Genomic DNA, 25,896 nt, shown 5'->3' with positions numbered 1-25,896 from the left:
ATACTTTTTAGATGAATCCTTTTCGCATAGACTAGTGGATCCACTTAGTGAGTTAGCTTCCTATATCACGACAAGGTAGAGGATGGGCCTCGACAGCATGAGGTAAAACGTTGTATCATCATTATAGTTCTTAAGTGATGGTTGTCGGTTAGAGAAACTCCCACAGTAGTAGTAGCATGGTTCCTCAAGGGGTTTTGCTTAGTGTGAATGGAGGTATGAGACTTCATTCATGCATTGCACAAGTAGACTTTGAGTGGGAGCATGGTTTGTATTTTTATGATATTATAATTATGAATTGACAGCATGTTTTCAACAATTTTTCTTTATATTGGACTTGTTTTAAACTACTTTATAATGAAATGAGTTTATTTAAGTATTCAAGAGTTGAGAAGAGCCAAGGTAAGTGTTTCTTTCATAATCTCTTTCGAGCCTATGTTGTTTTAGCATTCCAACTCGCATACTCGTACATTCAATGTACTGATGCCAGTTGGCCTGCATCGTCTTATGATGCAGACACATGTAACTAGGATCGGCATCCGACACATTCGTTGATCCAGTGAGCAGTTCAGAGTCTGTTGGTGAGCCTCTTTGCATTCCAGAGGACTCCTTCACATTGCTTTCAGTTTTAGTATTAGTTCATTAGGATGTCGCGGGCCTGTCCCGACATCTGTCTTAGTTGTTTAGAGGCTTCATAGATAGTCAGACAGTCAGTTAGTGAATTCAGTTGTCTTTACTTTTCATTTCATATGTTAAGACTTGAGTTGCCATTTTGGCCAAGTTGAATGCTGACTATTAAACGTTCTAAGTTATTTCATTAGTTAAGTTGAGTAGTGTGCTATTGATCTTTATAAATATGCATATATTATTCCGCTGAGTTAGTAAGCCAGGCCAAGGGTTCGCTTGAGGCCAGCAATGGTCTTCGAGTGCCAGTCCCGCCCAGGGTGTAGGCTCGGGGCGTGACACAAAGATTGTGACCTTAGCTATGCCGGGTGTCCTAAGAGTTGAGTGGTCGGGTGCTAGTCATTCTTACCCTAGCAAGGTTATCTCCTTCATTAGAGCTTAGAGATTGGTTGATAGAGTGTGTTTGTCCTACTTGGCTTTCATTCAGAATACTAGTGTTGAACCACCTCCCATGGATTATGTTCCCATGGTTCGAGAGCTTATAGATGTGTTTCCTAATAATCTACAAGGCGTTCCTTTAGAATGGGATATTGACTTACTATTGACTTTGAGTCGGGCACCATGCCCATATCTATACCTCTTTATTGTATCGATCTAGTTGAGTTGAAGGAATTGAAAGATGAGTTGCAGGATTTTTTGAGTAAGGGGTTTATTAACCCTAGTGTTTCTCCATGATGTGCCCCTATGTTGTTTGTGAGAAAGAAAGGTTGATCCATAACGATATGTATTGATTATCGATAGTTGAAGAAAGTGACAGTAAAGAACAAGTATCCTCTTCTTGGTATTGGTAACTTGTTTGATTAGCTCCAGAGTGCATCTCTGTTTTCTAAGATTGATTTGAGATCTAGTTATCACCAGTTGAAGATTAGGGCATCGGATATCCCTAAGATAGCTTTCAAGACTTATTATGGCCACTATGAGCTTCTTATGATGTCGTTTGGTTTGTCTAACGCCTTTGCATCATTCATGGAGTTGATGAACGGGGTGTTCCGACCTTATTTGGATACCTTTATGATAGTGTTCATTGATGCCATCTTTGTGTAGTCCAAGATTGAAGAGGATCATGATCAGTATTTGAGGATTGTACTCCAAAGATTGAGGGAATAGAAGCTTTATGCTAAAGTTTCGAACTCTAAGTTTTGGCTCGATTCTGTGGAATTTTTGGGATATATGGCTTCCAAGGAGGGTATTCTTGTTGATCTAGCTAAGATTGAGACAGTGAGGGGTTGGACCAGACGTACTTCGGTTATTGAGATCCAGAGTTTTTTGGGACTTGAGGGTTATTATCCAAGATTTGTTCAGAGCTTCTCTACTATTGCATCTCCCTTGACTAGATTGACTCGTCAGAGTGTGAGTTTTCAGTGGTCTGATGAGTGTTAGGAGGGCTTTCAAAAGCTCCAGACCTTGTTGACGCCGACTCCTATTTTGATCTTACCCAAAGAGGGTGTGGACTTCACCATTTATTGCGATGCTTCTGGAGTCAGGTTAGGCGGTGTTATAATGTAGAATGGTTAGGTGATTGCCTTTACTTCTAGGCAGTTGAAGGCCCATGAGAGAAACTACCCTACCTATGATTTAGAGTTGGCAGCCGTAGTGTTTGTTCTTTAGCTATGGTGACATTATTTTTATGGGGTTCATTATGAGGTCTTCACGGACCATCAGAGTCTTCACTACATTTTCAGTCAGAGAGAATTGAACTTGAGGCAGCGTAGATGGCTTGAGCTACTGAAACACTATGACATCATCTTCTTGTATCATCTAGGGAAGGCCAATATGGTGGTCAATGCTTTGAGTCGGAAGTCTTCTAGCATGGGAAGTCTTGCCGCTATTAGTGTGAGAGAGAGACCATTGTCTAGAGATATTTAGAGGTTAGCTAACAGTCTTGTCCGGTTGCAGTTTTTGAGGAGTTTAGTTGTTTGATTGCATTTATTGAGGCTCTTTCTTCCTTAGTTAAGAAAATTCGTGAGCGTCAGTTTGATGAAGAGAAACTATGTCTCATTTGAGACACGGTTATGAAAGGGCAAGCCAAGGAGGCTATTCTTGATTCTGATGGTGTTTTGCGGATTAGAGGTAGGATTTGTGTGTCCAAGGTGGGTTAGTTGATTAGACTGATTCTTAAAGAAGCCAATTGTTCCTAATATTCCATCCATCCGGGTGCCGTGAAGATGTATCATGACATGAGCCAACACTATTAGTGGTGTGGTATGAAAAGGGATATTGCAAATTTTTTTTTGAGGTGTTTGACTTGTCAACAGGTTAAGTGTGAGAACCAAAGGCCTAGAGGTCTATCTCAGAGGATTCCTATTTCTACTTGGAAGTAGGAGATGATCACTATGGACTTTGTTGTGGGACTACCATGATAGAAAAGTTAGTCGAGCTTAATATCAGTCAGATTGTGCAATTGCATGGAGTCCTAGTTTCTATTGTGTCTGATCGAGGTTCCTTGTTCATGTCCCATTTTTTGGAAGGCATTGCAACATGGTTTGGGTACTCGTTTAGATATGAGTACAACCTTCCACCCTCAAACAGATGGTTAGTCCGAGCGGATGATTCAAGTGTTGGAGGACATGCTTTGAGCTTCTGTGATTGATTTTGGTGCTAGATGGGATCAACATTTGCCCTTAGCAGAGTTTTCCTAGAACAACAATTATCATTCTAGTATCTGATGGCCCTTTTTAAGGCATTGCATAGCAGGCAATGTACATCTTTGATAAGATGGTTTGACTCAATTGAGATGGATTCATTAGATACAGACTTCCTTAGAGATTTTATGGAGCTGGTTCGTATGATCCAGGGTAGACTATTGAGAACCCAGAGTCGATAGAAGAGTTATGCGGATCAGAGAATTTGAGCCCTAGTGTTCATAGAGGGTGATCTTGTTTGGCTCTGACTATTACTTATAAAGAGTGTGATGAGATTTAGAAATAAGCGTTAGCTTAGCCCTAGATTCATTGGACCTTTTGAGATCTTGAGTCGTGTGGGAGAGGTGGCCTATAAATTGGCCTTTCAACCTAGTTTGTCAGTTGTGTATCTCGTGTTTCATGTTTCCATGCTTTGGAAGTACATGCTGAACTAGTCCCATGTACTTTCTCTTGATTTAGTTGAGTTGAGTCCAGACTTATCTTTCGAAGAGGAGCCTATTGCCACCTTGGATAGGCAAGTCCGGAAGCTTAGGACTAAAGAGATTGCTTTAGTGAAGGTGCACTGGAAGCATTGTTCAGTTGGTGAGTGATGCACCGTGATTTTACAGTATTTTTGCTGCATTATACTTGAAGTTTGCATGCGTCTTAAGAATTTTTGTTATTAGATTTGATGGTATTTTGAAGGAAATAGGTTTGGAGTAGTTGGAATTGAAAGTGGCTGAAGTAGCAGGAAAATGGCAATAGACATGACCACCTACGAGCCATCGTTTAGTTGACGAGCCATAGGTGAAGGCGTAGATAGAGTGTTCAAGGAAGTATGACTAAGTATGGAACCACGACAACAACTGACAAGCCGTAAGTCGGATGACGGACCATCGTTGATGGGTCATCGATGACTTCAGAAAGTTGAGTTCCAGTACTTGAACCATGAGTGTACAGGACGGACCGTGCTTATACCTACGGACCGTGGGTCGTTCCATCGATTGAAGTCCACATAATTTTAGCCAACTACTGAGCAACAGTGGTAGACTACGAGCCGTCATTCCTTGACGGACCGTAGGTGACCAGTCGTCGACGAAGCATCACAAATAGGAATTTCCTAAGCTTCCTTTTCCTACTTGGTTTAGGATTTAGTTTCCATAAATATTAGTTGTATTTTTTGTTTTTGGGTTGTTAGACCTTTTGTGATACTTTACATTGGCTTTGAGAATTATTTTGTGAAAACTTTTGACATTTAATTCTTAAAGTTGGTTTATGCAATTTGCTTTTGATTTTCAATTCAAGATTTCGGCTTTCATCTATTCTCATTGTAAGTTCATGATTTCTATTTCAAACCCTAATATGAATTGTGATAATTCAAGCATGAATAGCTAAATCCACAACTAGGGTTGAGGGAACCATGAGTAATTAACAACGTAAAATCAATAATTAAGTAATTCTTGAATAATGTTTATGCATATATTGTTAATCCTTTTGTTTTGAATGCTTTTTAACGATGTACATCGTTAGAAATCGCCTCATTCCTACTTTCCAAACCAAGGAAGTAATGAGTGAGAAAGGGATTGAACAACAGAGATTTAGACGTGATAATCCTCTATCTAATACCCTAACCCACTTACGACGAAGGCTAATATGGGGTTAAGTGTAAGGGTTAGTAAAGCATACATCCGTAGACGAACCGAGTTGTGTGGTGAAATTCCCTATTTGGAGGACCAATCACGTAGAAGATACATAACTTACCTACCTTGCATTTTAAACATTAGGATAGAGTTATTATTATTGGAATTACTGCGTTAGCAACTTGTGAGGAACACATGTACCCTAGTTTTCTTCTCATATTGATATTTCATACTGTGAATTGTGATTACTTGTTACTTGTTACTACAAATCAATGAACTGCTACTTTATTTACAAATCTCCCTTTTTACGGATGTAATTTGACTAAAAGTAGATAGCCATATATAGTCTAGACCACATTCCTCGTCGGATTGACCCTAACCTAAAAGTTAGGTTCTTTATTTGATAACGGCCGCTTATACTTTTTTAGAGAAGTGTAATTTGGGTGTATCAAATTTTGGCGCCGATGTCGAGGACAAAGGCTTTTAGATTAGACTAATTCCGTTATTGAATTTTAGTAATTTATTTCCTGATTTACATTTTGTTTTGTTTTTGTTTTCTACAAGTCTTATCTCCATTGCATGCCAAGTACACAGAGTCAAGGCAATCCCTGACTCTTTACGATCCTGAACTGAGATGAACACTGAGAATGATGGTTGGAAGAGGCCTAAATCTCGAGGTACACAATGATCCAATCGGAGCGGGTCAAGGGGGTGTAGAACCTCCTGGAGTCTTGGACGTGCCTGGACATATTAAGGTTAATCCACAAGTTGAAACTGCTGAAGAAGTGACAAATCAGCCAGCATGAGATGTCTGCAAAAACTATAGGGTTGATCATAATGCTGTGGGATCGACCGGTGCTATAGTTGTCCTCCACTACCTCTCGGACATACTTTTGTGGTGACTAGCAGTTTGATGCAAATGCTTACATCTAGAGGGTTATTTGTCGGGTTACCTTTGAAGGATCCATATGCTCACATGAGCAAAGTGAAGAGTGTCTGCTTGAGTAGTGTAGGGCGACTAGATTTAGATATGGATGCGATCAACTTAAGGGAGTTTCCACTTTCGTTGACATGTGATGCTATAGTATGATTTTCTACATTTCCTTATAACTCAATCACAACTTGGGATAGGCTACACAGGGTAATCATGGAGAAGTATTTTCCAGTGTCCAAGAAGATGAATCTCAAGGATAAATTCAATAACTTCATGACATTGCATGGGGAGTCGGTGAATATCTCTTGGGATAGATACACTGGGTTTATGAGGAGTGTGCCTAACCACTACATAGATGACGAGTCACTGAAAGAGTGTTTTTACAGAGGGCAAGATGATAATGGGAAAGTTGTGCTAGATACTATTGCCGGAGGATCTTATTGAGCATGCACATTTCAAGAGATTGCTGGAAAATTTGAAAAGATCTCCAAGAACAACAATGCATGGAGCGCTAGAAAGTCAAATACTGGAAAAAATATGTTCATTATACAAAATCAGCACTAAATCAGTCCAATGATGATATTCGTGAGGAAATTGCCCAATTGAGAACAACAATTGGCTTGGTTTTGAAACATGTGAGCGGAAGTGCTAAGAAAGTGGAAGTTGTAAACTTTCAACCTAGAGCACCACTTGCTGATGACTACATTTATGAGGAGGATGTGAATCTTGTGAATGATCAGATGAGGGGTTTTCGTACCAATGCCCAAGCATCCAATTCGGATAATTGGCACCAAGATCAAGGAAATCAAGGTCGAAACTATGGTAACTATACTCGGGAAGGGAACTATGTCCATGATGGGAATTTTAATCGTGACAATAACTAAAATCGAAATTGGAAGGGCAACAGAAATGAAAATAGTGGACTCTATGTTCCACCTGGGAAAGAGATGTTGGATTGAGTATGAATTTGCATTAAAGATATGATGCACAAGATGATGAATTTTTTTGATTCAACATATAACAATGGGAAAGAAATACGAAATGATTTATCTGACATTGGTCAAAAAGTTAGTCTCATGTTGTATCGATTAAACAGATTGAGCTGCATTTGAGCCAGTTGTCCGTAAGTGTAAATCCGCGTCAGCCATGAACACTCCCTAGCAATACCATCCAGAATCCAAAGGATGACGGTCATTGCATGGCAGTCATTACTAGAGGAGGAATGCAGACTATAGACCTTCCCATGCCGACTAGAGTGGAAAGTGCAAAAGAGCAAGTAGAGGACGAAATTGAGGTAGTTGAGGAGCTGAAAAATCAGACTGAGAAGGAGGTTGAGGTGACACAGAAGATCATCCATATGCTAAGACCTCCACATCCCTTCCCACGAAGGTTGGTAAAGAAAATGGAAAAAGGAAAATATCATTGGTTTATAACTATGTTGAAGCAGTTTTCCATAAATATTCCATTGATTGAGGAACTTGAGCAAATGCTGGGTTATGCACAATTCATGAAAGATTTGGTGACTAAGAAGAGGGCTGTCAATTTAGAAGAGATGACAAGTTGTAGCATTGTAGTGCTATTGCTACTAGATCGTTAGTGCAAAAAAAAGGAGGATCCTGAATCATTTACTATTCCATGTACTATTGGTATGTTGCATTTCACCAAGGTTCTATGTGAGTTGGGTGCCAGCATTAATCTGATGCTGACATCTATATATAAAAAGTTGGGCTTGGGAGCCCCCAAACGGACTGCAATGCGGCTAATCATAATTGACCGCATTGTGAAGAAACAAATTGCGGCGTTTTAAGATGTCCTTGTGAAAGTTGAGACATTCATCTTCCCAACCGACTTTGTTATACTAGATTATGAATTTAATTTTGAGGTCCCTATCATTTTAGGGAGACCATTTCTTACTACTGGGCCTGTTTTGGCTGATATGGAAAAGGGGCAACTGAAGTTTCTCTTGAACAATGAAGAGGTCATTTTGAATATTTGCAGATCTATGAAGCATGCTAGTGATCTTAAGGTGGTGTCTGTAGTGAATCATACTGTTGAGGTAGTGCCAGAGGTGTCTATTAAGGAGAGACTTGGGGTTGAGGTGTTAGAGCTGTGATCATGAATTTTGATGAGATGGTATTATTGAATATGATGAGCTAGTAGATGCACTTGATGAGGTAAATTTTTGTCGTCGTCAACCAAAGAAACTGGATCTTGGTTTAAAGAATCGAGACTCTCTGCCAGCGAGACCATCTGTTGAGGAGCCTCCAAAGTTTGAGCTTAAGGCTCTACCATCTCATTTGTGGTATGTTTTTTTGGGCCAAAATAGTAATTTGCCTATTATTATTGCTGCTGACTTGAATAAAGGGCAAGTTGAGGCATTAATATCTATCTTGAAGCAATTCAAAAGGGCTATCAGATGGACTATTGCTGATATTATTGGTATCCCACCGGGTATCTGTTCTTACAAAATTCAACTTATGTCGGATAGCAAGCCAAGTATTGAGCACTAATGAAGATTGAATCCACCGATGCAAGAGGTTGTGAAGAAAGAGATCATTAAGTGGTTGAATGCTGGAGTTGTATATCCTATTACTGATAGTAGTTAGGTGTGTCCAGTGTAACCTAGAAAATCATAGTTCTACCTTGGCAAGTAGGGCAACCCTAGTTGGTGTAGGAGTCACCAGGGGATCATGTTATAGCTCACATGGTTTTTATGTCGATTAAGGCTAGTTCCCATACTAATAATTAACTAAGGTTACTTCAAGAACTATCACATATGAGTTCAAATGTTTTAAAGATGATCTTAGCTTGCATTGACCATGATTTTATGACTTATGTTTTCTAACTCTCTTATATCATGTTTTAGCTTGGTCAATTGCATGTCATGAAATGAAATGTACCTTTTTAGCATGATTTAAGTGTTTTATTCATAGCTATCATACTTGGTACATTGTTTTGTACTAACGCATACTCTTGCCTACATTTCCCCAAATGTAGGGTCCGACAGTCAGGTTTCTCAGTTTAATGGCTAGTGGTTGATTGAGAGATTCCCGAGCTTCGGTGAGTCCTCATGATTCGAAGACAGATGCTCATTGTTTCACTTTCTTTCATGTATTTCACTTTTGGACATGATGTATGGGCTAGGACCAATTTCATTCTATTGTATTAGATGGCTATGATGAGACAAGTGTATTAGACTGTTTTTCTTTTATAAAACTATTGGACTATTGTTTTACTCTTATTGTTCTATTTCTTATGTGATGAGAGCTAAGTGGCTTGTATGGAGTCCTTCGGGGTTCTATACGCTATGTTGCATCTAAGGGGTACCCCTGGGTCGTGACAAACTTGGTAATCAGAGCACAAGGTTTAGAATGGTCCTAGGATGTCTCATAAGCCACGTCGAGTATAATCTTGTTCATGAGTGTGAAGCGCACCACAATTATGAATGAGAGGCTACAAGATGTTTAGGAAACTTCACTTCTTTCATTACTCTGAAGTGGTGTGATAGAGTTTAACTCTATAAGGTCTCCCTCATAATCCTTATCTCATGCTCTACACAATATGGCTACTTGAAGAACATATGCTAGAAGGAATGTGAGGGAGAATGCGGAACAATATGCTACTCCCCAAGCTCCTAAAGTTCCGATTGACCCTTTGGCCGAGCAAGTGACTAATATGGAGTTTAGGGATGCTTTTCTAGTGTTGGATCAAGCTGTGACAGCCCAGGGCAATAGGGATGTTTTGGTCTTCGTGAACCCTAGTGTGGGTACGACGACACATAGAGTGAGCACCTTCACTAGGAGAAATCCTCCAGAATGAAGGTCTAGAAAACTAAAAAGGTCAAGAACCGAGGCTCCTCAAAGGTTTAACAATGAGGGGGTGTCTAACCCTAAGCCTCAAGGAAGAAATAGTAGTGGGTCTCTATTGCCCAATTGTGCTAAGTGTGGAACAAAGCATGGGGGCAAGTGTCTAGCGGGCTCCAATGTTTGTTTTGGTTGTGGTAAGATGGACCACAAGATAAGGAATTGTGCTTTGGTTTCTAGGAATAAAGGAGATAGTTGTCGTAGGGCTCAACCCTATCCTTCATATGGTCTAAGTTGTTCGGTGTGAATGCTCCTAAGCAAAACCAATTCTATGTACTTCAGACTCGTGGTGAACAAGAGGGTTCTCTCGATGTGGTTACCAGTATGTTGAAGGTTTTCCAACTTGATGTTTATTCTTTACTTGATCCCGGTGCTACCTTGTCTTTTGTGACGCCATATGTGGCTATGAGGTTTGATGTTCTTCCGGATGTGTTGTTAGAACCTTTTTCTGTCTTTACTCCTGTTGGTGATTTTATTGTGGCTAAGAGGCTCTATAGAAAGTGTCTCGTTTCCTTGTCCCATAGAGTTACTCTTGTTGACTTGGTAGAGCTTGATATGCTAGATTTTGATGTTATACTTGGTATGGATTGGCTGCACTCATGTTATGCTTCTATTGATAGTAGAACACGTGTAGTCAAGTTTCAGTTTCCGAATGAGCCTATCCTAGAGTGAAAGAGGGAAATTCTATGCTTAAGGGTCAGTTTGTCTCTTGTCTTAAAGCTAGAAAGATTATTTCTAAGGGTTGCACTTACCATCTAGTTAGGGTGAGGGATGTAGATTCTGAAACCCCTAATCTTGAGTCAGTCCCCATTGTAAATGAGTTTACGAAAGTGTTCCCACATGATTTACCCGGTATTCCTTCTGGAAGGAAATTATACTTCAATAATGACCTTCTCCTAGATACGCAACCTATTTTTATTCCTCCTTACTATACGACTTTGACATAACTTAAGGAGTTGAAAGAACAATTGAAAGATTTGTTTGATAAGGGTTTCATTTGATCGAGTATCTCTCCATGGGGTGCTCCAATTTTGTTCGTTAGAAAGAAAGATAGTTCTCTTCGCTTGTGTATTGACTATCATCAGTTGAACAAGGTGACCATGAAGAATAAGTATCCTCTCCCAAGGATAGATGATTTATTTGACCAACTTCAAGGAGAAAGTTATTTCTCTAAGGTTGACCTTAGATTGGGTTATCACCAATTGAGGGTGAAAGAAGATGATATTCCGAAGACGGCTTTTCGAACTCGGTATGGTCATTATGAGTTTTTGGTAATGTCATTTGTGTTTACTAATGCCCCGATGACGTTTATGGATTTGATGAATATGGTGTTTAGATAATACCTTGACATGTTTGTGATTGTGTTCATTGATGATATATTGGTTTATTCAAGAAGTCAGGATGAGCATATTGATCATTTGAGGATTGTATTGCAAATTCTTAAGGACCAACAACTCTTTGCGAATTTTAGGAAATGTAAGTTTTGTCTAAGATTCTTAGCTTTTCTTGGTCATATTATTTCAAGTAAGGGTATTGAGGTAGATCCTAAGAAGACAGATGTGGTCAAGAGTTGGCCTAGACCTCTAACTCCTTCAGAAATTAGAAGTTTCTTGGGTTTAGCCGGATACTATAGAAGATTTTTTGAGGGATTCTCTTCAATTGCCTCTCCTTTGACACACAATAAGGCCAAGTTCATATGGTCCGAAAAGTGTGAGAAGAGTTTTCAAGAGTTGAAGGATAGACTTACTTCTGCTCCGGTGTTGACTTTATTGGAAGGGCCTGATGGTTTTGTGGTTTATTGTGATGACTCAAGAATTGGGTTAGGGTGTGTGCTTATGCAAAATGAGAAAGTTATTGCCTATTCCTCAAGGCAACTTAAGATTCATATGAAGAATTATTCTATTCATGACCTTGGCTTCCCCCCGCTCAGGCGTAGTTCACCATCTTTTGGGTCCCAACATGTATGCTCACACTCGAACCCTTCTCAGAAGATCAAGGTCGGTCGGCGGTGCACCCCTCAGGGGGATCCCACCAATCAGATTCCTTACGCCTTATGAATTTACTCGCCCATTGAATCGGACACATGTCAGACTCTTTGGTCCGTGTTTCAAGACGGGTCGAATGGGGAGCCCACATGCCAATGTCTGGAGCACGCAGAAGTTTAAGCACACCAGAGGTGCGCTCTTCCTACCAAAATCAAGGAGACGACATTCCACGGGCATATCAAGAGTTCGGGCTCTGGCCGCCCCTCTAATCCATGCTGGTCCACGCTCCGAGTCGATCGGCGGACCAACTCGTCACCGTTCCACATCCGATCGGGGTGCATCGTTAGCCTACATCCACTTCCCTCCCGACAATTTCAAGCACTCTTTGACTCTCTTTCAAATTCCTTTTAATATTTCCCTTGTGGTACTTGTTCGTTATCAGTCTCTCACCCGTATTTAGCCTAGGATGAAATTCACCTCCCGATTTGGGTTGCATTCCCAAACAACCCGACTCGTAGATAGTGCCTCATGGTGTGGCAGGGTCCAGGCACCACGGGGCTCTCACCCTCTCTGGCGTCCCCTTCCAGGGGACATGGGCCTGGTCCTCAGCTGAGGACGCTTCTCCAGACTACATTTTGGATATATCCCCATCACTTTGAAATTTCAAAGATTACCCAGGCCTGTCGGCCAAGGCTATAAGGTCGTTGAATACATCCGTGTAGCACATGTGCGGCCGAGAACATCTTAGGGCATCACAGACCTATTATTGCCTCAAACTTCCGCAGCCTAAAAGGCCGTAGTCCCTCTAAGAAGCTAGCCGCGAAGGGATACCTCCGCATAGATAGTTAGTAGGCTGAGGTCTCGTTCGTTAGCAGAATTAACTAGACAAATCGCTCCACCAACTAAGAAGGGCCATCCACCACCACCCATAGAATCAAGAAAGAGCTCTCAGTTTGTCAATCCTTACTATGTCTGGACCTGGTAAGTTTCCCCGTGTTTAGTCGAATTAAGCCGCAGGCTCCACTCTTGGTGGTGCCCTTCCATAAATTCCTTTAAGTTTCAGCCTTGCGACCATACTCCCCCTGAAACCAGGAAACTTTTATTTCTCATAAGGTGCCGATGTAGTCCTAAAAGCAACATCCGCCGATCCCTGGTCGGCATCATTTTTTGTTGAGACTAGGATGGTAAATGATTGTCTTCGAGTCCCCAACTTTCATTCTTGATTATTGAAAACATCCTTGGCAAATGCTTCCACAGTTGTTCGTCTTTCAAAAATCTAAAAATTTCACTTCTGACTATGAAATAGGAATGCCCTCGACTGTTCCTATTAATCATTAATCCGATCCCAAAGGCCAACGTAATAGGACCAAAATTCTAAAATTGTATCCCATGCTAATGTATACAGAGTGTAGGATTGCTTTGAGCACTCTAATTTGTTCAAAGTAAAAGCGCTGGAGGCACAACCCATCCAATTAAGGTCAGGAGCGCATCGCCGACAGAAGGGATGAGACGACCAATGCACACCTAGGGAGGACCGGCTGGCCCATCCCAAAGTCTAACTACGAGTTTTTTAACTATAACAACTTAAATATATGCTATTGAAGCTGGAATTACCGTGGCTGCTAGCACTAGACTTGCCCTCCAATGGATCCTCGTTAAGGGATTTAGATTGTACTCATTCCAATTACCAAACTTGTAGTGCCCGGTACTGTTATTTATTGTCACTACCTTCCCGTGTAAGAATTGGGTAATTTGCGCGCCTACGACCTTCCTTGGATGTGGTAGCCGTTTCTCAGGCTCTCTCTCTGGAATCAAACCCTAATTCTCCATCACCTGTCACCACCATGGTAGGCCATTATCCTACCATTGAAAGTTGATAGGGAAGAAATGTGAATGATGCATCACCGGTACGATGGCCGTGCGATCTGTCGAGTTATCACGAATCATCGCAATAATAGGCAGAGCCCGCCTCGACCTTTTATCTAATAAATGCATCCCTTCCACATGTCGTGGTTTGTTCCATGTATTAGCTCAAGAATTACTATGGTTATCCGAGTAGTAGATACCATCAAACAAACTATAACTGATTTAATGAGCCATTCGCAGTTTCACAGTCTGAATTTGTTCATACTTACACATGCATGGCTTAATCTTTGAGACAAGCATATGACTACTGGCAGGATCAACCAGGTAGCACTACCCAATGACCACACGCGTTGCATGAGTCTGGCGCACCCGTTCGGGCACGGGTGGGTCCAAGGTGCGTGCGGCCGTCATTCGCAAGAAGCATTTGTTTTGGGTAGATAAGAGCCGGTGAAGGCCCCATGGCCACTGCATCTATCGAATTCAAGAATTCGAGCCTCCGCTTGCAGACCACGCCATCGCACAACGAAGTAAGGAAGGCGTGGGATGCGAGAGCAGCTTTTGAGTTGACCCCGCACATGGAATGCGAGAGGCAAAAAGGCGACTGATTGCACGTGAGTAATGCCTACGCATAAGGTATGCAACACAGGAGACCGACATCCGACAAGCCTAGATTGCGCTTGATCCGCCACCCAGATGGAATGCGGCTTAGGATGTCACATCTTGAAGCAAGGATCCAACCTAACCACACAACTCGAATACCACTTATGCGCCATACGTGAATTTTTTCGTCGATGCGCGCCCAACAACCGCCCCGACGCTCGACATTAGATGTTGTCTGTCAACGCTGATGCCTTCATTGCAAGGCTAATCCAATCCCCGTCGTTGCATGCCTCCGTCGGGGGTGAGAATTTAATCATTGCAAAGGTGTTGGAGGCAGACTGAAGTTCTTTCACGAACACCGTCCTCGCCGGCCTATCAATAGTGTCTGGTCGTACATGGCCTTACGTGCCCAATGTGTGTAGCGCCTAGAGTTAGGCATAACAGGAGCTCTAGAACTCGCCACTCGTCCGAAATCACTGCCGTTTCCACACCAAACGAGTATCAACCGGTCAATTTAAATGCCCTAAGCGTCATACATTCATCCCACAGACATCGCCGACGTGTTTTTGTAGGCGCCCAACAGCGTAGCACACACAAGCCATGCATGCCATCAAGCGCCCACGCAGCACGCCTACTAAGCCCACAGGACGCCCATGACGTATGCCTGTCATCACCTCAGTCTGCCTCCAACACCTCTACCCCCCTTATATAAGCTTAAAATTAAAAAAACCCATGTGACAGGAGTAGACATCATTTTTCCAGAGAATCATAATGAACATGTACAACCCAAATATGCACACATTAGATTCCACAAATGACTTTTTTATATATAAAAAAATAGTTTTAAACAATTTTTTTTATTTTAAATTTTCCAAAAAAATTTGAAAAATTGGTAACAAATTAATAAAAATAGGAAAAATATGAAAAAAATATAAAATTAACACAAAAAATTCACTAATAAATATAGTAACCTCAAATCCAACAATTTTATAAATTTAATTTTTTAAATGTGACGTAAAAAATAAGAAACCGTAAAAATAAATTATAAAAAGATGAATAAAAGTTGGAAGATATGAAAATGCTCGAAAACACTTCTCAACTTGTGAAACTAATGATAGAGTACATATTTGTACAAATAAAAAATGTTTCAACATCGTACAAATCGTAAAAGTAAAGAACTTTGGTACGAACGAACCACGTGAGGTGGAAACATTGAGAATATATGATGTAAAATAGATGAGTATGTTGTTATGTATGAAGGGCGTTTCACACTCTATTCATTTTCGTATGGCATGGGCATCCACATGTTATCGACTAGACCTCGACAATGTTGTCGCGTGTGATGTCGCTCGTCTAACGAGTACAAACCACAGACGATGCGGGCAGGCCACGTCCAACGTCGGCTGACTGATGTGTGCACTTCACGGGCGTTACCGCCTGGCCACGTCTGACGTTGGCAAACCGGTGAGTGCAGAACACGGACGATGCTGGCAGGCCACGTCAGACGTCGGCAGACCGATGTGTGCAGGCCACGGACGATGCTGGTAGGCCACGTCTGACGTCGACTAATCATTGTGTACAGGCCTTGGACAATGGGGAAAGGCCACATCCGACGTCGGCAGATCGGTGTGTGCAGGACACAATTTATTTTGGCAGGCCACGTGCGACTTCGGTTGATCGATGTGTGCAGGCCACGAAAGAAGCTGGTAGGCCACGACCGACGTCGGTTGACCATTATGTGCAGGCCATGGATGATGCGGGTAGGCCACATCCTTCGTCGATTGGCCGATGTGAGTAGGACACGGATGATGCGGCCAGGCCACGTCCGACGTCGACTGGCCGATGTGCACAAGCCATGGCTGTTGCGGGCAGTCCACTACCTATGTCGATTGGTTGATGCACGCATGCCACACCCTATCTCGCCTGGCTTATGCGCGTAGGCCACGACCGATGTGGGCAAGCTACGGCTTATGTTGCCTGGCCGATGCACACAGGCCACAAACGATCTGGACAAGCCACGGCCTATGTCGCCTAGCCGATGCGCGTAGGCCATCGTTGATAATACCTGGCCGATGTGCGCAAGCCACGACTAGTCGATGCGCACAGGCCACGTTCGATATGTGTAGGCTTTGGAAGATGCTGCCTGTCGTTGCCCGATGCGCGCTGGCCTTGACTGATGCCGCCTGTCGTTGGACGACATTTCTTGCCTGATGCGCACATGACACGTCTAATGCTTGCAGCCTTGGCTGATGTCGCCTACCCTTGGCTGATGTCACTTGCCCGATGAGCACATGCCACGACAAATGCGTGCAGGCCTTGGCTAATGCTGCCTATCGTTGGCCGACGTAGCTTGTCCGATGCGCATAAGCTTTGGCTGATCTCGCCTATCCCTGAACGTGGAATGCCCGTACTGCCTACATACACCCATATGGCCCTTGACATCTTACTTGGATTTAGAATCACCCAGACATCGTGAAATACCTCTTATAGCGACATTGTTGTTAGTCCCTTAACATGTCATTATACATGAGAAATGAAACCAACGTCATGAAAAACTTCACAATAAGTCATCGTTATTGAACAAGTGTTTGATCGGCATAAAACGTATAGGTCAACACATAGCAGCAAAGTAGTAAATTTCACGGACCATGTTATTGTCGAACTTATATTTCAACAATTAGTGGTTTTTTTCGTTCCAAGGATGCAAGCATAACATGAACCTCTCATTTGAAATGTTAAAAATGATTGGATTTGAGGTTGGGGGAGGAGGAAGGTGGGGAGGTGGAATCGGAGTGACAAAAGATTGTATCTCAGTGGATCGTGGTAGCAAGGCCACTCTTCCACTTACAATACCCCGTCACGTATTTATGTCTTTTGCAAAGGATTCTACCCACCGCTCAATGGAAATTGTAGTTCAAGGAAGTCACCGCGACGCTTCTGTCGCGGTGACTTAGCCAACAAAACGTTCCCTTGGGGGCTAATGGCGCCTACTGCGGGTCGGCAAGCGGACGACGGACGCATGCGTCGCTTCTTGACTGGATTCTGACTTAGAGGCATTCATTCATATTCCAGCATACGGTAGCTTCACGCCACTGGCTTTTTAACCAAGCGCGATGACCAATTATGTGAATCAACGGTTCCTCTCTTACTAGGTTAAAATACTATTGCGACACTGTCATCAGTAGGGTAAAACTAACATGTCTCACGATGGTCTAAACCCAGATCACGTTCCCTATTGGTGGGTGAAGAATCCAACATTTGGTGAATTTTGCTTCACAATGATAGGAAGTGCCGACATCGAAGGATAAAAAATAAACTTCACTATATAGCTTGGCTGCCACAAGCTAGTTATCCTTGTGGTAACTTTTATGACACCTCTAGCTTAGAATTACGAAGGTCTAATGGATCGTTAGGCCACGCTTTCACGGTTCGTATTCGTACTGGAAATCAGAATCAAATGAGCTTTTATCCTTCTGATCAACACAATTTTTCTATTCTCGTTGAGCTCATCTTAGGACACCTGCGTTATCTTTTAACAGATGTGCCGCCCCAGCTAAGCTCCCCACCTGAAAATGTCTCCCCCTCAGATCGGCCCACGAAGCGAGCCTTGGGTCCAAAAATAAGGGTAGTCCCCCGCTTCTGATTCACGAAATAGTAAAATAACATTAAAAGTAGTGGTATTTCACTTTCGCCTTTCGACTCCCACTTATACTACACCTCTTAAGTCATTTCACAAAGTCGGACTAGACTCAAGCTCAATAGGGTCTTCTTTCCCCGCTGATTCTGCCAAGCCTGTTCCCTTGGCTGTGGTTTCACTGTATATTAGACAGGGACAGTGGGAATCTTGTTAATACATTCATGCACATCACTAATAAGACGACATTCGCAAGCCATGTCTGACTTTGGCAAACCGGTGTGTGCAGGCCACGGATGATCCTGGAAGGCCGCGTCTAATGTCGGTTGATCGTTATAGGAAGGCCACGTTCGACGTCGGCATACCGGTGTGTGCAGAACACGGTTGATTTTGGCAGGCCACTTCCGACGTTGGCTGACCGATGTGTGCACGCCATAGATGATGTTGGTAGGCCACGACCGACATCGGTTGACCATTGTGTGCAGCCCATGAATGATGCAGGTAGGCCACGTCCTACGTCGGCTGGCCGATGGGAGCAGGCCACAGACGATGCTGCTAGGCCACATCCGACGTCGGCTGACCGATGTGCACAAGCCACTACTGCTGCAGGCAGTCCACTACCTATGTCGATTGGTCGATGCACGCATGCCACACCCTAACTCGCCTGGCTTATTCGTGCAAGCCACGACCGATGTGGGCAGGCTACGGCCTATGTTGACTGGCCGATGCGCACATTCCACAATCGATGTGGGCAAGCCATAACCTACGTCACCTAGCCGATCCGCGCAGGCCATCGCTGATGACACCTGGCTGATGTGCGCATGCCACGGCCAATGTCGCCTTGCCAATGGACATAGGCTACGTCTGATACATGTAAGCCTTGGCTGATGCTGCCTGCCATTGGCCGACGTTGCTTTCTCGATGCGCACATTCCACGTCTGATGCGTGCTAGCCTTAACTAATGCCACCGGCCGTTGGCCGACGTTTCTTGCCTGATGCGCACATGACACGTTTGATGCATGCAGGCCTTGGCTGATGATGTCTGCTGTTGGCTGGTGTTGCTTGACCGATGCGCACATGCCGCTTTCGATGCGTGTTGGCGTTGACTGATGCCGCATGCCGTTGGACGACATCGCCTGTTCGATGCGTACAGGATTTGGCTGATCTCACCTAGCCCCAGACGTGGAATGCCCGTGTTGCCTACATAGATACATATGGCCTTTGACATCTTACTTGGATTTAGAATCGCCCCAGACATCGCAAAAAACCTCTTATAGCAATATCGTTATTAGTCCCTTAACATGTCATTAGACATGAGAAATGAACCTAACGTCACAAAAAACCTCGCAAGAAGTCATCGTTATTGAACAAGTGTTTGATTGGCATAAAACGTATAGTTCAACACATAGCAGTAAAGTAGTAAATTTCATGGACCATGTTATTCTCGGAACTTATATTTCAACAGTTAGTGGTTTTTTTCCTTTCAAGGATGCAAGCATGACATAAACCTCTCATTTGAAATGTTAGAAATAGTTGGATTTGAGGTTGGGGGAGGGGGAAGGTGGGGAGGACGAATCAGAGTGACAAAAGCTTGTATCTCAGTGGATCGTGGAAGCAAGGATACTTTTCCACTTACAATACCCCATCACGTATTTATGCTTTCTGCAAATGAAACTACCCACCGCTCGATGGAAATTGTACTTCAAGGCGGTCACCGCGACGCTTCCGTCGTGGTGACTTAGCCAACAAAATGTTCACTTGGGGGCTAAAGGCCCCTACTGCGGGTCGGCAAGCGGACGGCGGGCGCATGCGTTGCTTCTTGCCCGAATTTTGACTTAGAGGCGTTCAGTCATAATCCAACACATGGTAGCTTCGTGCCACTGGCTTTTCAACCAAGCGCGATGACAAATTATGTGAATCAACGGTTCCTCTCTTACTAGGTTTAATTACTATTGCGACACTGTAATTAGTACAGTAAAACTAAATTATCTCACGATGGTCTAAACCCAGCTCACGTTCCCTATTGGTGGGTGAACAATCCAACACTTGGTGAATTTTGCTTCACAATGATAGGAAGAGTTGACATCGAAGGATCAAAAATAAATTTCGCTATATAGCTTGGCTGCCACAAACTAGTTATCCTTGTGGTAACTTTTCTGACACCTCCAGCTTAGAATTCCGAAGGTCTAAAAGATCGTTAGACCACGCATTCACGGTTCGTATTGTAACACCCCTCAAAATAAAGTAGGAAGAACTAGAGCTTCACATGTGTTTTGATAGAGTATGGTTGTACGGAGTCGTGTTTAAAAGAGTTTCGTGAGTCAACGTCAAGGCACGTGCTAGACTCTATGTTAAAAAGGTGTTTTTAAATGATGGTTTAAGGAAGAGGCATGTGCCAAACCAAGGGGACAAGGCTTGCTCAACCTTGGCCAAGCTACTGCCCCATGACCACAGACCACTTCACGGCCAGTGGTCATGACCACGGCTCATAAAAGGGGTCGTGAAGGTCACCTGGTGGCAAAGCTTGCAAGCCGTTTTAATCAAGCTACTGCCTCCAAGTTCACGAGCATCACCACGACTTGTGGTGTTGACCACGGATCGTGGGAGCTTCCGTGAACTTGACTTGGCCTTGGAGGTCTTGGCAAGTGAGGGAGGCTCACTGCCTCAAGGACCACGGGCACCACCACGAGCCGGGGTGCCCCTCACGACCCGTTTAGTTGGGCGTGGTCCCTGACGGGCTGCCTCAAGAGAAGGGTTTTTAAGTAATTTCATTTTAATTGTTTATTATGTTGTGTTGATTTTAAATGGTTTATATGATAAATATATAAGGTTTTAAGTCTTTTAACAAGTCATTTACTATCTTTTCCCAAATCAAATCCCAAAGTTCTTCTCTCTTAATATTTCTCTCTCAACTCAAGGAAGAAGGAGAAGTGGAACCTAGGGTTTTAGATTTCAATCTTTCTTCATCAAATTTTCGTGGGATTCATCAAGTCTAAGGTATGGTGACCCTTGATCCTTGATTATCCTTTCTTTCAAAGAGTCTATTCAAAAGGGTTTCAAAAGTCTTCAAAGAACAAAAAGCCTTATTTCTATTCTAAGCATGGGGTCATTGATAAATTGTTTCCAAAAACATTATATTGGTGAATTAAAGTAGAATTGATGATTTTATATGAACTTTCTTCAAGAATCCATGTTTTCACTAAAATCCTAAATTTGCTATGAAGTGGGTCTATTTCTATAAATTCAAAGTCGATGGAATTATGTGTAAAGTGAATTGTATTGATATCTCTTGTGTTGTTTAAATGTTTATTTATGATTAATTGTTGATAATGGATGAATTAAGGGTGGTAAGCCTTATGGGTGAAGTATTAATGATTTTGGCTATGGATTTTGATTATGGTAAGTAAGCTTGAACTCTCTTTATGGAATTGATTGTTGTTGGTAGGTTGAACCCACCTTTGGTGGAAGTGTTATATCTTATTCTTGTGTGGTATTATTGGGAATTGAGGCCATGAAGGGCAATATATGAGTGTTATTATATTGTTGTATTGTTATATATATAAATGAGGCTATACGTAAAGTCCTATATGAAGCTATATGTAAAGTTTTATGTGAAGCTATATGTGTGAAGGTACGATGTGAATGAGTTTATGTGATCTTGTGATGATCCTATGTAAAGTGGATAGCATTGTGATCTAAAGTAGAATTTTCTCATGATGTATATATGAGATGATGTTGGATTATGAAGTATCCTTAAATGATAATGTTGTGACTTGGTTGGTAGGCTAAAGTGTCTCTCCTTGTTACTTAAAGTCTTGAATGCATGCATGTGTGAAGTGGGCTAGAACTAAGAAATGGTGCCCTTTCCATGAATGGTAAAAAGAGGACTCTTAGACTATGTCTTGATTAGGCTGGACCTAACATGGTACCCTTTTCATGAGTAAGTCTAGGTTCCTATATGTGAATGTATAACCTTGAAGGATGGGCCTTAGGGCTATGTTCCCTTCTTGAGTGAAATGATAGACTTAGAGATGGATGGAGCCGGAACGACATGAAAATCCTTATCTAAGAAAGTCAAATGAGCTATCCTTATGAACCTAAACTGGCTATTACTAAAAAATGGGGCCTTTCTTGGGAAGAGGTACTATGAGTTGGTTGAACTAGAAAATGAACCCTCTCTAGTACATATGTGATTGAATACTCTATGGAAACCAAGGCTAAGCACCGAGTGGATGTGGTTAGGATGGTGGCCTAGTTGAGGATGAGATTGGGCGCAATTAACATCCTTGGACATCTCTTAAACCATGTGCCAACATGGGTTGCTTTTAGTTCTACCCTTGGCAAGTAGAACAACCTCCACGGAGTAGGATAGACTCTAGATTCCATACCTTGCTAGTGTGGTCTATGTCGGTTAATGTCTATTTCCATCATGTGGGATGTGCACTCTAGTATTGGATAGGTTCTACAACGTGTAGGTAGTAGTATGGGATGCCATCTACACATGACACGAGTAGGCTTAAAAGATGCTAAAGTGAGTTCCCTAAGCCTTAGGGCTATTATGTGATTGTCCCCTAAATGCTTGTGTGTCTCTTAAATGGTTTTATAAAGAATGTTGACTTAGTGAGTTGTAATGTACTGATAAAACCCTTGTCTATGGTAACTCTTAGGAACACTTAGGTGTATATGAAGAGGTTGTATGGGCGATCACTTCATTATTCACTTAAGTGTGGCTTAGGGTGACTTCAGATAGAGGCTTAAATGGTAATGAAGAAATTACTTTACTCTCTTGTTTAAGTATTGTGCACTTGAATTAATTAAGTTGTAAATGATGTGAATATGGTCTTAATTGTGAATGGTGACTTGAAATGTGGGTTTATGCTTGTGGTTGTAAAGGTTTGTTAAAGAAGGTCTTAAAAGCATACATTCCTTGTAAATGTCCGTTGTGCATGTTTTCTTGCATGGTCATCATACTTAGTACTTATTGTACTAACTCCATATTTCTCTATTGTTATAAGTGTAGGTGGTGGGAAGTGAAGAGATCTTTTGAGGAAGCTTGGGATATTGACTCTTCTCAAGAAGCTTGGTATGTCCTCATTTATTCGAGGACATAGTTGTTATCTTTCTAGTATTTCCACTTAGACATTATATAAGACTTATTTTTTGCTATTGATGTAAAGGGCCGTGTCCCTAAAATGTTCTATTCGTGTCTAAGATGGTACATGAGACTTAGAGATTCTACTTCTTTACATTTGAAAGACTTTATGAGTATTATGGATTTGTTTTTAAAAAGTGTTCTTATTCCTTACGGTTTTTATTACCGAATGCGATGAATGAATGCTAAGGCCTGCATAAGACTTCCGAGAGGTCGAATACGCCTGTAACAGCTAGGGGGTGCTCTCGGGTCGTTACACGTATTCGTACTGGAAATCAGAATCAAACGAGCTTTTATCCTTTTGATCCACCCAATTTTTCTATTTTCGTTGAGCTCATCTTAGGACACCTGCGTTATCTTTTAACAGATGTGCCACCCTAGCCAAACTCCCTACTGACAATGCCTTCCCCTCAGATCGACCCGCAAAGTAAGCCTTGGGTCCAAAAAGAGGGGTAGTCCCCCTCTTCCGATTCACGGAATAAGTAAAATAACGTTAAAAGTAGTGGTATTTCACTTTCGCCTGTCGGCTCCCACTTATACTACACCTCTCAAGTCATTTCATAAAGTCAAACTATACTCAAGCTTAAAAGGGTCTTCTTTCCCCGCTGATTCTGCCAAACATGTTCCCTTGGCTGTGGTTTCGCTGGATATTAGACAGGGACAGTGGGAATCTTATTAATACATTCATACACATCACTAATTAGATGAAGAGGCATTTGGCTACCTTAAGAAAGTCTTATTTACTCCGGCCGTTTAGCCCCGCATGGTTGAATTTCTTCACTTTGACATTCAAAGCACTGGACAAAAATCACATTGCGTAAACATCAGTTGGGACCATCGCAATGCTTTGTTTTAATTAAATAGTCGAATTCCCCTTGTCTGTACCAGTTCTGAGTTGGCTGTTTGACTCCCAGGGAAGGCCCCCAAAGGAACCGTTTCCAGTCCGTCCAGCGGCCGGCACACGATGACCCACTATTTTCGTGGGATCAGCTCATGCAGTTCACGGATAGCCAGTGGGTTCGGTACTAGGACCCCCATGCCAAACCCTCAGAGCCAATTCTTTTCACGAAGTTACGGATCCATTTTGCCGACTTTCCTTGCCTACATTGTTCCATCATCCATGGGTTGTTCACCTTGGAGACCTGATGCAGTTATGAGTACGACCGAGCATGGACAGCATTAGGTCCTCTAGATTTTCAAGGGTCGCCGGGAGCGCACCAAACACCACGTGACGTGTGGTGCTCTTCCAGCCACTGGACCCTACTTCCGGCAAGCTGATTCCATGGTGGGCATGTTGTTAAATAGAAAAGACAACTCTTCCCGAGGCTCCCACCGATATTTGCCGACTTCCTAACGTTGTCGTCAATCGCCACATTCCGGTTAAGGAATTTTAGCCCGCTTCCCTTTCGGAGTACGCGTGAAACGTGCTATCTGTCAGGGTTCCCCCGACCCATAGGATCGACTAACCTATGTGCTAGTGCCATTCACATTGAACCTTTCCCCTTTTCGGCCTTCAAAGTCCTCATTTGGATATTTGCTACTACCACCAAGATCTACACTGACGGCTGCTCCGCACAGGCTCATGCCCAAGGTTTTGTAGCGACCGCTATTCCCTCTAACTCATCGGGGTCTGGCATTTGCCCCGACGGCTAAGTGTAGGTCGCGCGTTTAAGTGCCCATCCATTTTCGAGGCTAATTTACTCGGCAGGTGAGTTGGTACACACTCCTTAGCGGATTTTAACTTCGATGACCACCTTCCTACTGTCTTAATCGACCAACACCCTTTGTTGGATCTTGGTTAGAGTGCAGTTTGGAACCATAAGCCGGCTTTCGGTTCATCCCTCATCAGCAGTCTAGAGTGCAGTTTGGAACTAGGGTGTTGCCCCATGAAGCCTCTAATCATTGGCTTTACCCGATAGAACTCGTACCCGAGCTCTATCTATTCTGAGGGAAACTTCGAAGGGAACTAGCTACTAGACGGTTCAATTAGTCTTTCGCCCCTATACCCAAGTCAGATGAACGATTTGCACGTCAGTATCACAATGGGCCTCCACTAGAGTATGCTTTGGCTTCGCCCCGCTCAGGCATAGTTAACCATCTTTCGGGTCCCAGCAGGTATGCTCACACTCTAACCCTTCTCAGAAGATCAAGGTTGGTCGGCGGTGCACCCCTCAGGAGGATCCCACCAATCAAATTCCTTATACCTTACGAATTTACTAGCCCGTTGACTCGGACACATGTCAGACTCCTTGGTCCGTGTTTCCAGACGGGTCGAATAGGGAGCCCACAGCCAGTGTCTAGAGCACACAGATGTCGAAGCATGCCAGAAGCGCACGCTTCCTACGAAAATCAAGGAGACGGCATTCCACAGGCGTATGAAGAGCTCAGGCTTTGGCCAACCCCCTAATCCACGCTAGTCCACGCCCCGAGTCGATCGGCGGACCAGGTCGTCACCGTTCCACATCCAACCAAGGTGCAACGCCAGCTTTCATCTGCTTCCCTCCCGATAATTTCAAGCACTCTTTAACTCTCTTTTCAAAGTCCTTTTAATCTGTCCCTCTTGGTACTTTTTCGTTATCGGTCTCTCACTCGTATTTAGCCTAGGACGAAATTCACCGCCCGATTTGGGTTGCATTCCCAAACTGCCCGACTCGTAGACAGCGCCTCATGTGGTAGGGTCCAGGGACAACGGGGCTGTCACCCTCTCTGACCCCCTCTTCCAGGGGACATGGGCCCGATCCTCCGCTGAGGACGCTTCTCCAGAATACAATTCGGACGACGGAGTCACCCGATTCTAAGGTTGGGTTGTTCCCGATTAGCTCCCCGTTACTAAGGGAATCCTTGTAAGTTTCTTCTCCTCTGCTTATTGATATGCTTATACTCAGCGGGTAATCTCCCCTGACCTGGGGTCGCGGTTAGA

General features: G+C 43.0%; 2 pseudogenes; one reads left to right on the top strand and one right to left on the bottom strand.

Moving 5' to 3' along the window:
• The first annotated feature begins 11,860 nt into the window (after positions 1 to 11,860).
• LOC125859035 (uncharacterized) lies at positions 11,861 to 13,546 on the top strand (annotated as a pseudogene).
• Positions 13,547 to 19,394: 5,848 nt separating this feature from the next.
• Positions 19,395 to 25,888, bottom strand: LOC125861065 (28S ribosomal RNA; annotated as a pseudogene).
• Between the last annotated feature and the right edge of the window lie 8 nt (positions 25,889 to 25,896).

This window comes from Solanum stenotomum, chromosome 3 (genome assembly GCF_019186545.1).
Source record: "Solanum stenotomum isolate F172 chromosome 3, ASM1918654v1, whole genome shotgun sequence".
In the NCBI taxonomy this organism is placed as follows: domain Eukaryota; kingdom Viridiplantae; phylum Streptophyta; class Magnoliopsida; order Solanales; family Solanaceae; genus Solanum; species Solanum stenotomum.
Note: the sequence above shows the minus strand (reverse complement) of the source record. Positions and strands in the feature narration are given on the sequence as shown.